General features: G+C 36.0%; 1 protein-coding gene across 4 annotated transcripts in view; it reads right to left on the bottom strand.

Moving 5' to 3' along the window:
- plekha6 (pleckstrin homology domain containing, family A member 6) overlaps positions 1–11,789 on the bottom strand; it is a 103,237-nt gene extending 91,448 nt beyond the window's left edge. The window contains exon 1 of one of the 4 annotated variants that reach the window (XM_073876032.1): positions 11,770–11,789. The gene's annotated coding sequence lies outside the window, so the exon portion shown is untranslated. Of the gene's footprint in view, positions 1–1,250; positions 1,405–11,264; positions 11,458–11,769 lie in introns of those variants that run through there. The other 3 variants (XM_073876033.1, XM_073876030.1, XM_073876031.1) reach the window with 3 other exon arrangements.
- Between the last annotated feature and the right edge of the window lie 1,337 nt (positions 11,790–13,126).

Genomic DNA, 13,126 nt, shown 5'->3' on the forward strand with positions numbered 1-13,126 from the left:
GTTTTGTCCTATTTTCAAACCATTGTTGCTTCAGTTTAAGGTTAGATTTACATAAAATGACATCCTTACCCAAACCCAACTCTAATCCTAACGCCAGGCAACAATAAAAAGTTTAAAAATCATAAAATATATATAAAAAAAGGATTAACCAAAACTTAAATTGACATCCTAACGTAAACACCAAATCTAACCCTAAACCGAAGCGACAATGGTTTGAAAATAGTAAAAAGCAGTTGAGTAATCAATACGTGACAATGACACGTAAACAGAAATGCGTGATACGGTCACGGAAAAACGCGGAAAAAACGTGACAGTATCACGGAAAATAATCAAAAATTTACGTGACTAATGGTACATATGTGATACAGGGTTGGAATGTGTGCCCAAAAACATAGTGGATGTTTAATTATCAAATATTATGTGCTGTTGTGACCCAAAAATTATAACTGCTAACACAATTCACCAAGACTAAAGCGTTATCTAACATATTAAAAAGTTACTGTATTTTAAAACCCTGTAATATTGAGTTAATACATACAGCACATATATAGGGAATATATCTGCGCAATGTATCCTGAAAAAACTCTGAGTGACGTCTGCATCTGGACCGAACCAAAATGGTGGTCATGTGTATTGTACATATATCACTGTAAAAAATTAGCTGTAGTTATCCAGCTGTTTGCCAGTAACTTACTGTAGATGTAAATTTATGTTATTTACTGGCAACTGTTCAAAGTTAAATGAACATTAAACATTAACAAATCGTTGTCTTTACAGATTAAAACTATAACATAACAGCCTCAAGCAAAGCATTCTGGGAACCAGAAATCCTCATCAACCTTTTTCTGTTGTTTCCTTCAGATTTTGGTTCCCAGAATGCTTTGCATGAATAGACTTCTTAATGTATTATTTTTATTTAACTTTGAATATATAACATAATTTTAAATCTACAGTAAGTTACTGGCAAACAACCAGCATTAATACTGTAATTTCTACAGTTTTTTTACAGTAAGTGGTTGAATGGAGAGGTATCTTCACATTTCTAGGGTCAAAGTGTTTACCCTCAAAATCAACATACCAATGACTTACAGCTGTATGTTCTACCTATGTAGTTATAATATCATTTTTTTGACCATAAAAACGCACTTCAGCTTTAAGAATGAACACTATTTTTACTAATAAATACACAGTGTTGGCAAAAAACTAAACAATTAAATGCAACTCTACAGTAGTTACAGGACGTTACATACCTTGTATGCAGCTCTAGTTATCAGCATTAGCCAGTATGCCGAGTCAATACTTAATCAGTTAACGGATGTCCTGGCAGACTAAAGATAACGTATGAACGCAAAGGTGAATCTCAAGGTTTATTACGCGATTTTAGAAATCTGTCTTTTCTCTTTAATGTGCTGAACACTCACACACCCATAAGGCATGTTTGCGAAAGAATAGAAGAGATCTGGAGAGCAAGATTTGGATTGTGTCTTAAGGCATGGCTTGAGTAATTGCACAGGAGGCCACGCCTTTACATGCTTGAATTGTTTTACAAATAAAAGGGTGCTGTTATGTCATGATCATATAACAACCTTTGACTTATATTGTTTTTTGGGACTCAACAAACAAGTTGAAGCCATATTTAAGGAACGACTTTTGGTGAATCGATATAGTTTAATAGACACAAGCAAATAATAGCGCCATATTATTCAGATAAGGTACTTTACGATATATTACATTACAATATTGTTACATTTTTCCAACTAAGTAGTATCTAATGCAGGTTTTCAGTTTCCCATAATGCACCAATTTGCATGAATTTCTCAATTAACTAGACATCTGAGTATTAGCAGAGCCCGATGACTCAGAGATAATGTGAATCTGTCTCTTATTCGATGGAAATCCCTTTATCCATTAGTGTGGGTTGACCAGTTGGATGAAAAACAACACTTGCTCAAAAAAGGACAGAGAAAAATTTGGTTCACTGCAGCCTACATTTAGATGATCACAAAAATGACATGATGGGTGTTGACAGCAACAGGTGTAATGTTCACTCGGTAAAACCAGCTGATCAGGTTTTATGGCTGTAAACAACATAGAGTCATCTCAGGGAACATTGGGGGGCGCTGTGGAGGCCATTTAAAGTCTTTTCTTGGTGTCCTAATTCTCTCAGACTTGTTTCGTGACTTGATTTGTGTTTGTGTAGATCACAGGGATTAGGATTAAATATGAAAAGGATTGGGGAGGCTTTGTGCTCTATTGGTGAAAATGCACTACAAGTATGTTTGGCAAAATATATGTAGTCCTGTTGTGCAGTCAATGAACCTGATTTATTTATTTAAGTGTAAACCTGCAATCGGTCGTGTGTTCAAACAAAGCAGTATGTCAAGACCCTATGGCATTACTAAATGTACTTCCATGCTTATGCATTCCCTATTAAAGGCCATATCATAAAAATCTGACTTTTTCATGTTTAAGTGCTATAAGTGGGGCTTCTATCTACCTAGAAAATGTGAATAATCTGCACTATCCAACCACGGCACTGCCATTTAGTGCAGAGATCAGCTCATTTGCATTTTAAAGGACACACCCAAAATGGCACATTTTTGCTCACACCTACAAAGTGGCAATTTTAACATGCTATAAAAATTATGGGGTATTTTGAGCTAAAACTTCACATACGTACTCTGGAGGCACCAAAGATTTATTTTACATTTTAAAAAAGTCTTGTGAAATGTCACCTTTAAATGTGATGTTTATAAACTGAAACATTGAAAATAAAGTATTTTAAAAAAGTGATGTTTAAAGGGATAGTTCACCCAAAAATGAAAATAATGTCATTAACATAACTCACCCTCATGTCGTTCCAAACTCGTAAGACCTCCGTTCATCTTCAGAACACAGTTTAAGATTTATAGCTATTTAGTATGAGAGATTGTTGACCCGTCATTGAAAATCTGCGTACGGTATACTGTCCATGTCCAGAAAGGTAATAAAAACATCATCAAAGTAGTCCATGTGACATCAGTGGGTCAGTTAGAATGTGTGAAGCATCGAAAATACATGTTGGTCCAAAAATACCAAAAATTAAGACTTTATTCAGCATTGTCTTCTCTTCCGCGTCTGTTGTGAAGCGCATGCGCGAGACTAAAGTCACATGACTGCAGTGACGCGGATGACGTGTTATCCTCAGACATGTTTGCAAAGTTTTTTTTTTTTTAAACTTAATGCGTGCGTCGCCCTCAGACTGTAAACGAAGCCCGGGCACACAAAACAAAACAGCTGGGGCGCACCAGATAACACGTCAGCCGCGTCACTGCAGTCATGTCAATTTAGTCTTGCGCATGCGCTTCACAACAGACCCGAGAGAGAAGACAATGCTGAATTAAGTCATCATTTATGTTATTTTTGGACCAAAATGTATTTTTGATGCTTCAACACATTCTAACTGACCCACTGATGTCACTACTTTGATTATGTTTTTCTTGCCTTTCTGGACATGGACCGTATACCATACGTAGATTTTCAATGAAGGGTCAACAAGCTCTTAGACTAAATCTAAAACATGTTAAACTGTGTTCCGAAGATGAACGGAGGTCTTACGAGTTTGGAACGACATGAGGGTGAGTCATTTATGACATTATTTTCATTTTAAGTGAAGCATACAAACTTTATTATTTTTTTCTCAATTGAAAACATCTCATCTTTATATCTTCTGAAAGCTCCAGAGGTTGTTGAGTCTCTTCAAAGGTGACCTGATTTTCACATCGCTGTACTTGCAAATGTCAGTCTGTCTCATTAAGTTTGTGTTAATGTTTTGGGGTCACAGCACAGGACAGAATATGCTGCTCCAGAGGCGTCACCAAAGCAGAGACTCACCAATCATGTGATGACAGATAGTGAGTTGTGACGTCCCCTAGAGCTCCAGAGATATACATCAGCATACCTTCATTCAGCTGATTATGAAGACACAGTCTCGCACATCCACACATGTAAAGCTATGGTAGCTATGCTGGGACTATTGCACAATAGCCAGTGAACTGCATTGTGGGTAAATACTGTACTGTGTCATCGCCTAGGAAGGAATCAAGACTTAAAAGCTTTTTAATTGGTCCAAAGGGAAAAGGGGGGGGGGGTCTTAAAGTCTGATTTAGTCCCACGCTGCCCATAGGAAGAAGGATTTGTAAAGCCATTCAGATCCTAATGGGTCAATTTCCTGTGTGGAACAATGGGGCAGATAAAACCGTCTGCAGGGCTTGGATTCACATCCAATAGATAATGTAGCTCAGTGACTCACAGAAAGTAACCAAGGTTTCTCAAAAGATGTGCATTATTTCAGTGCTGAGATATCAGGCTTAATTATATTAGAGATGTCCCATGTTCTTTGTTATATAACTCTTACACATTTATATCCATGTTAATTTAATATTTCTGACTTTAATTTCATCATATTAAAGCTGAGATTTAATGAAAACTTCTGATTTTATGTAAGATAGCAATTGGCTCCGGGGCGGATCCAGAACGGAGCATTTCAACACAAGCATTGCTGTTAAATAAAAGGATATGGCTTTCACCTTAATGTTTGTCAAAAACAAATTCATGCCTCTGTTGTGTGGTTGGTGAAAAATAATAAAGTTTATAGTTTTATTAAAAGCTATTCCTGATGTGATGTCACAAGTACATGATAGCAAATTAAACAAATCATGATGATTAAATTTAATTTGATTTTGATTTATATGGTTTAGATTTTGATTTGATTCAATGTTAATCTATTCTATTGGGTGATTCTCGCGAAATTAGACTTATGAGGTGTCATGAAACATTTTAATAAAAAAATGAATGCTATCAAAATAAGAAGCATACAGTTACAAATAGGGCTGGGTTTTGGCAAGGGCCTCCCGATACGATACGTATCACGATACAATAAAATGCGTTGCATGTTGCGATACATTGCAATACTTATTTTTTTATCAAAAAATGTAAAGAATAGAGCTGAATGTGTTTTTACATTTTCTGCAATTTTCTCACTCCCTCTAACTTCTGAGACATTGGCCGAATGGCCGTATATGGCATACGCACACAGAGGGATTTGATGGGTTTTAAAATATCGATAGCAGAGATCGAAATATCAAGATAGTAAGCTGTATCTATATTTTTGCACATGATTCCAAATGACATCATACAAACCAATTTTGTCATTTTTTTCACATTTAAGGGAAAATTTTCATTACCGCAACGTGTCCATGACTGGATTTGGGTTCTTTGACATGGAAATATTTATAATTAAAAAATCAAAAAAATAAAAAGCTTCAGTGCATGTTATACTATAAACATTTACAGTACAGAAACATGTGGTATTTGGTGATCATTGGTAAATTTAGAGACAATAATAAAGAATATAAATGTGCCCAAGACCAATTTTCTCATCCTCCGCAACAATTTTCAATCATTATTTAAGCCCTCAAGGAACTAACATTAAAAAAAAATTGTTGGAAGGGACATAATTGACACTCAAGATGGCTACCAGGTAAGCAGTTTTTATTTTTTCTCCCCAGATAAAAGTTGAAGTTTTGTTTGTCATAGTACCTAGACAACTTTTAGTTCTCACTACCGAAACATGAGTTTGTAAATGCATATATTTTTTTAATTTAATATCATGTTGCGGTAATGATAATTTTTAATATTGATAATCTAAAAAATGTAAATAATTCTATATGAAATATTTTTTTAAATCCTCTAAAAAATAATGGTTATAGTAAGTTCAGGCCTTAATCTTATATGTGCAAAAAAATTGGCTTTTTAGAAATTCTGGATTCTGGACACCTTCTAAATCTGGATTTTGTGAGAATCACCCTATTGTTTTATAGTTTGAGTAACAAACAAGTAATTAATAAATGAACATACAAAGAAAATATGTTGAAGTCAAACAGCTAAATTCATATGATTTCGATATATTATACTGAACTGTACCTTTAAGTGTATATGTATAATAAATCAAACAGCACATGTTCAAACAGATCCATAAAGCATCTGAATATTGTGTATACAATAACTGTCCATCAAACTACCAGCTCTTGTAAGTCCATTAATGCTTTTCTTAATGCTCATGTTGTGTCTAAAATAGCTCACTCATTTATAACATAGTTAATGCCACTTAGTGCACTATACAGTATGCAGAAGATATGCATTTATTACTGTAGTGTTGGTAAAGGCACATCAATTATTTAAAAAAAGAGCAAAATATGTCTATAAAAATTTTTGTTTATAGACATCACTACGAGGTCAATAAGAAACAATTTCTAAACTGTCCATACACTGGGATCCAAATGGCACAAATAAAATCTACCAGGTTAAGATAAGAGATATTTATCTGCTTGTCCCAAACCATTTCAGCTGAACAGCTTAGTTCCAGTTGACCAATTCAATCATTCCAGTTGAATAGCTTGTCACAGCAGGTGAACATCAGGGCTCTTGTATCAATGTGCTATCATTGTCAGTGACCACTGTGAACATCACTGCTACCATCGCAGGTCAACCAGAGATGCTTTCAAAGCTTTATACCCACACCAAGACTGACTGCTACTAAAACAGCACATGGCAGGGGAAACAACCTCAACATAGTCCAAACCAAAGGGGGCATTCACATCTTTTTGGTGTGGAGTAGATCCAGTTGAGTGCGGTCTGCCGCGGGTTTAGCACGTCTTTTGACAGGCCACCTGCTCCCCCCTGCCAAACGGGCCAAAGAGAGAGGCAATCTGTCTTGTCTGTGTGCAGCCATTCTTAGATATCCACTTTATTTATAAAATATGTATAAGTACCTATTTCTGTGCAAGAAACCCATAAACAAGTAAATGGGTTGGTTTCAAGTTAAAGGTCTTGGGTGCAACATCACGGAGCGCCAAAGAAAACAATGCACCGGAAATTGAACATTATCCATCTGTCATCTCTCACTCTTTCACTTCATCCCTCCTTTCTGCACCCACTCGTTTAAACATGCACCCTCTCCTTCTGCTTCCTTTTCTGTTGCTCTTTGTCTTTCCTTCCCCTGGCTAAGGCCACGGGTGTCACACAATGGGCTCAAAAAATGGCACAGTTTAACATATAATATCAGTGCATAGAGAATAAAATATCAAACCCAATTGGCATCTGCATGCACTACAAAACTAATTTAATCATTTTCATCCTATAGATGTTTTTGTCTTGCTTAAACATTTACTTGTGAAACAAAATTACTCCCTGAAAATTGTTTAGACTTCAATAAACCAACAGTTAACAGTTAAGCAATGTTAAGGGATGTACAGAATGTTCGACAACCGAAATGTGAATTCAGATGATCATGTGAATTCACGATGATCAATGTTTAACGTTAAAGATGGGGTGCACGATCTCTGAAAGCCAATATTGATATTTGAAATCACCTAAACAAACACGCCCCTACCCCAATAGAATCTGGACCTTCTTTTGATAGACCCGCCCCACACATACGCAACCCAGGCAGCGATGTCGTTAGTAGACACGCTCCTTACTGCTGATCGGCTACAAGTGTGTTTTGGTACTCGGCCCGACTCCTTTTTCCAAAGTGTTCCTCAAAAATCGAATTTGAACATTCGAATAAAATTGATTCAGTCTTTTCAATTATTTGACAAAACACAAAAATAATCTCTTTGCTATTTTCACCTGAATAGTTTTGGGTGCCTCCCTAAAAATTACTTAAATGTTAACTCTTGATAAGATGATATCTAAAAATATATATATTTTTTAATATTGTAAATAGTTTTACGCTTAAACCAGAAATAAATAATATTTTCCAGTGTGTTAAAAACAAATCAAATTGTTTCCACTTTGAAATGTTTAGGTTTTATCCCACTTCTCCAGTAAATTTTGAGAATCTTTGGAATTTTTCCTTAAAAGTATACAAAACATTTATGTCTAGCTATTTGTTTATTATTATTTATTTTATCTATTTTATTTTATTTTATTTACTTTTTTGCTTTCATATTGCAGGCATAATTCAGGGTGGGAGGGTTCTAAAAGGGGTTTATAATGAGACAATTTGCGATCTCTTATTTTTCATTGAATGTATAACAATACAGTCTTGTTAAATACTAATAAAAAAGATTTAAAAATGAAAAGTATACAAAACTACTAAGCTTTAAAAAAAAATACTAAGCAGGGTCGTGGGTCCTTACATAAACATAGTTGTAATTTGCTGTAATTTGGTTATCTAATGCAATAATATGCATATATTTTTAAGTGTGGTTATATGTACAAATATTTTTGCAGTCACTGTGTATTTAATGGCTTACCTACCGAACCCTTTGGGAGAGGATGACCCCCGAATAAAGGTGATGAGCGAGCAGATTAACTCTTTAATCTCTGGCTGTTTTCAGGACACTGGCTAACCCCCATACACCCCCTCTTTCACTGTCTGTCTCTCATTAATCCTCTCTGAAGGACACTGATGGAGGCTGAGTGCTGTGCACTTTTCCATGTCTAATTACATTCTCTTAAGCGTGTGCTGAAAGGTAACACTTCTTGAAAGACTGATTCAACATAAATGCATCCAAGCCTGCAGTAATACTTGATGTTTTAACAATATGCTATATTTGTACGTAGTAGTTTAATGCTTTGATGTTTGGGAAATTTCCACTATGTTACAAATCCGGACAAGCTCTTCTCTGTAAGATCTATCTGATGTACCCATTGTTTATACTGTGTTGAAAAAGTAGTAACCAGCGGACATATTTAAAGAACGGGATGAATATGTGCCATGGAAACTCCTCCAACAGTCTTGCTTTTGCAATTCATAAGATTGATTCTGATCATTACAATGACTCATGGACCGGCCCACATGAATTCTGTGCCCGCAGAACACAAGAGACTTCTGCGCCAACTGAAAGTCATTCACAGTTTTACACATTTACAACCTCTTTTATATATATTAAATTCTTTTGCTGATTTGATAATAGTAAGTGTGCTCATGCTCTGTTTAAAACATAGTTAAATTAATTTGACAAAAATCTCCATTTCTGAGTATTATAAGGGTTTATTTAACCCAAAAATGAAGATTCTGTCATATTTACACACACTCATGAGTCATGACTAAAAATTGTATTTGCTGACAATATTATTTTTTTTTATCATCTTGAATCTCAAATCCACATTTAGCTTCATTGTATGGAATAGTGCAGCCAGTACTTACTTAGAAAACATGCATTACGTCATAGTCATAATTTCACTGTCTAGGTTAACTATAGACCCGATATAGTCCAGCTATGAGTAACCCACCTTTAGCCAAAATAATACCTTACATTTCATCAAAGGGGTCATATTGTGACTTTTTCCTTGTTTAAGTGCTATAATTGGGTCCCCGTTGCTTCTATCAACCTAGAAAACGTGAAAAAGAACAACACAGTAACTTTGTTTTGATAAAAAATGAGGTCGTTCTGATAAAAAATTTGGTCGTTTAGATTTCGCCTGTTTTGTGACAAAGGTAGCCTTATTACAACAGTACCGCCCCTTAATCTGCACTATCCAACCACGGCACTGCCATTTAGTGCAGTAATTGACAGCACATCATGGCGATCAGTGTTTGCATTTCATCAGCTCATTTGCATGTAAAGGACACACCCAAAAACGGCACATTTTTGTCGCACCTACAAAGTGGCAATTTTAACATGTTATAATAAATTATCAGTGGGCTATTTTGAGCTAAAACTTCATATACACACTCTGGGGACACCAGCGACTTATTTGACATTTTTAAGAAATCTCATAATATGACCCCTATAAATATTGGTTTCACTTGAATAACTTGTGATATATGTGATATTCCATCAGACGACTAATAAATTTACACTGAAAGCCCAAATTTTGCCTGTTTTTTTTTTGCGTAGACATCTGGGCTGTGTTAAGATGGACATTAGACGTCTTTAAAATACAAAATTGCTTACAGGGACATAACATTTTTTCAATATTCCAAGAACATCATTTTGGATTATTGACATGTGAGTAAATTATGTAAATTTTTTTAGGTAAAATATCCCTTTAATAAGACCGTATGCAGTAGTGGAACTGCTTTAAAAACACTGCATCCCATCACTACTCAGTATTCACCTTGAACACTCACAGTATCAGCACTGCGTCAGATAACCGGGCTGTTGCACTCAAGATGACGTTTAAGAGAATCAGATTAAGATTAAGAGACCGAGAGAAACGGTTTTCCCTGTTTAACATGCATACACACACAACGTCCCTCTTTTTACTGTGTAAGCTTTGCACAAACTACAACTAGTGTTATCACATAACAGCCATCGCGTAGTGTGGACTCTTTATGCTGCGACCAATGAGAAACAGATCGAAAGTGTATTTTCTCCACGCGAACCAATCACGTGTCAGATAAACAGAAAAGAAGGAGAGAGAGTATCAATACAAACGGATATCTCTGCAGCATGTGGTTTCAAGCACAGAGAGCTTGTGTGCTTCCAGAACAAATGCGTCTTTTTGGGGGGAAGGACTGCATTAATGGCTTTTGCACACATCATAACCCATACACTTGCTTGTGACACAAATCTAAATCTATTTAAAAGCTACGCAATCTAATTCAACCAGAATGATTTGTACTATAACAAAACTTCACAGCTTTATATTTGATGCTTTATGAAACATCTGGAATCAAGACCACACACGCGCATCAACATAAATCTATTACGCAACCTGATGCTAACCAGGACGACTGCAGTCAATTGAGTTTATCCTTTAAATCTAAGTGTGGTTCATCCAAATAACTCTGGTTTGGCAAAGCTCACACTCTTGGATTTGCCGCTTTGGGTTACTCTGCATGCCGGAGAGCACAACACAGCTCTGCTTGATTCAAACAAACCCAGCATTCAGAGAGAAATAGAGACAGACAGAGGGATAAAAGACAGACAGGTGGCGGCACACTGGGGGGACAGAGAGGACCGAAGCCCATCTGGTGAAACCCCAGCATCTGTAACCACGGGCAACACCCAAGAAATGATGCATGTCCAATGAGGACAGACCGGATCAAAACATTCAGCACGCTCGATGTGATCCGGACGTGATGTACCATTTCGTTGCCCGCCAAAAGCACTGTTTCCGTTATAAAATATTAATTTAGAACTTAGCCAGCTGTGAATTAAACATAACTGTGTGAACATGCTCAAAAATTAGCATTGTTTGATAAACAAGCGTTACAAAAATCGCACAAAATTAACCAAATCCAACGTAAACAGAAAAATAACACTTACCACCACTACAAGCTCCTTTTTCTTCTCGGATATGTCCACAATAACAATGATAAAATAATAATATTGCATATACAATATAATGAATCAATCGATGGCTTCAAATAAAGATAAGCAATAGTCTTCCTTTTGGAAACGACCCTCTTGACAACATCAACAAGACTAGCTGGTGCAGGCAACCACAGTAAGATGCTGTACAATAACAACACCCTCCTTTCTCTAAAGGATGGATAAAGGAGGGAGTGACAACGTACTAGAGAAACAGACACATGAGGGGAGGAGGGACACTACCGAGCATGCTCACTGAAAATCCCTGGGCATTTAAATATCACATGACTCTCTCTGAGCTGTCAATCATTACTGCGTAGAGAATAAAAGAAGGGAGAGAGAAAGATCCAGAGATGGATGGAGGACCATTATGTTGATGGGTATACAGTGCGGAACGGCGGGTGGCGGCATCACATCTGCTATTTTTTCCGAGTAATTAAAGAAAGAGGGAGAAACAAACCTGCAATCTTTTACAGCCCACCCTCAGGCAAGCAGCCCACCAATAGCGCTCATTTTTCCAGTTTATATCCATGGATTAACCCCGGACATCACCTGATAAGAGAGAGATAATATTGTAATAAAAAAGACTATAATCATTTCAAAATAAGCAGTGTTACAGCTCTGATGTGAAGAACAATATTTATTATGTATGATAAATGTTGAAATACAAAAAGATTTAAAAATGTGAATAAATTAAATTACATTACATTTAAGAAGCACACAAATATGATGTTTTAGGTGCTGTGCTCACAATCACATTAAAATGCAATACATTTAATTTTGAGAATATGTAATGTAGTCCAAAATATTTAACTAAGAGAAAGGGACCGATTGTTTCCAGTACAGTAAACGTGGAGTCAATGGCAGGTGATGATGCTCATATTTCAGCAGCTGGATTTCATCTACTGTAATACCTCACATTCCACAACTGCAGACAGAGCCGAGGCACAAATAAACACACATCACTTTATGTTCACAGTGTCGACATGCTTGTCATTTAACCGTTTACAGCAATTACATTCTATTCTACTTCCAGCAAGCCACGACGCGTAACAGCTCCTAAATTATGAGACAGAGAGCGACTGTGCGGCTGGAATTCCAACTGGAATTCAGGTTAAAATAATTTTCATTTTCAATTTCAATGTATTTATATAGCACATAAATACAATTTTACATTTTACAATATAGCATTGTTCAAAATAATAAATAAAAATAATAAAATAAACCATAGAACATAGGAATATTATTAAATAGTAGGCTGTATTGACTATGGTATAATGACTGGGAGTTAGGATTTTAGGAAGTTAGTAAGAAAGTTTAAACATTTTGTGTCTCATAAACTTACCAATTAATCTGAATTACAGAGTCTACAACACTAAACAAGAAAGGTTCAAGCCAAATTTGGGAAGACACGTGGATCCAAAATTATCAAATGGTATACAGCGACCTCTAGTGACTGAACAAGAATGTACAGCATCAATGTTTCTCAACGTGGGGCTTCAAGAAGCTGTTCAGAGGGGTCAAGATAATTTAAAATTATGTAAAAAAAAACCAACAAAATAAAGATATGTGTTTGGTTATATTTATAATGAAAATACATCAAGCTCTACAATATTTTATTGAGTAGAAATTGTGAATAGATAGGGGGTCTTCGAATATTTTTGTGGACAACGCGGGTCTTAAAGTTTGAAAGGCTGGATGTTATATTTAGTGTTCATTTCTCTGCTGTACTGTAAACCTGATATCGGTGCAAATGAATAGCGACGACTTACCACACCTAATTGGTCTCCATCTTTCAACAGCGCTGGCCTCGACAA

Source organism: Misgurnus anguillicaudatus, chromosome 14 (genome assembly GCF_027580225.2).
Source record: "Misgurnus anguillicaudatus chromosome 14, ASM2758022v2, whole genome shotgun sequence".
Lineage (NCBI taxonomy): Eukaryota > Metazoa > Chordata > Actinopteri > Cypriniformes > Cobitidae > Misgurnus > Misgurnus anguillicaudatus.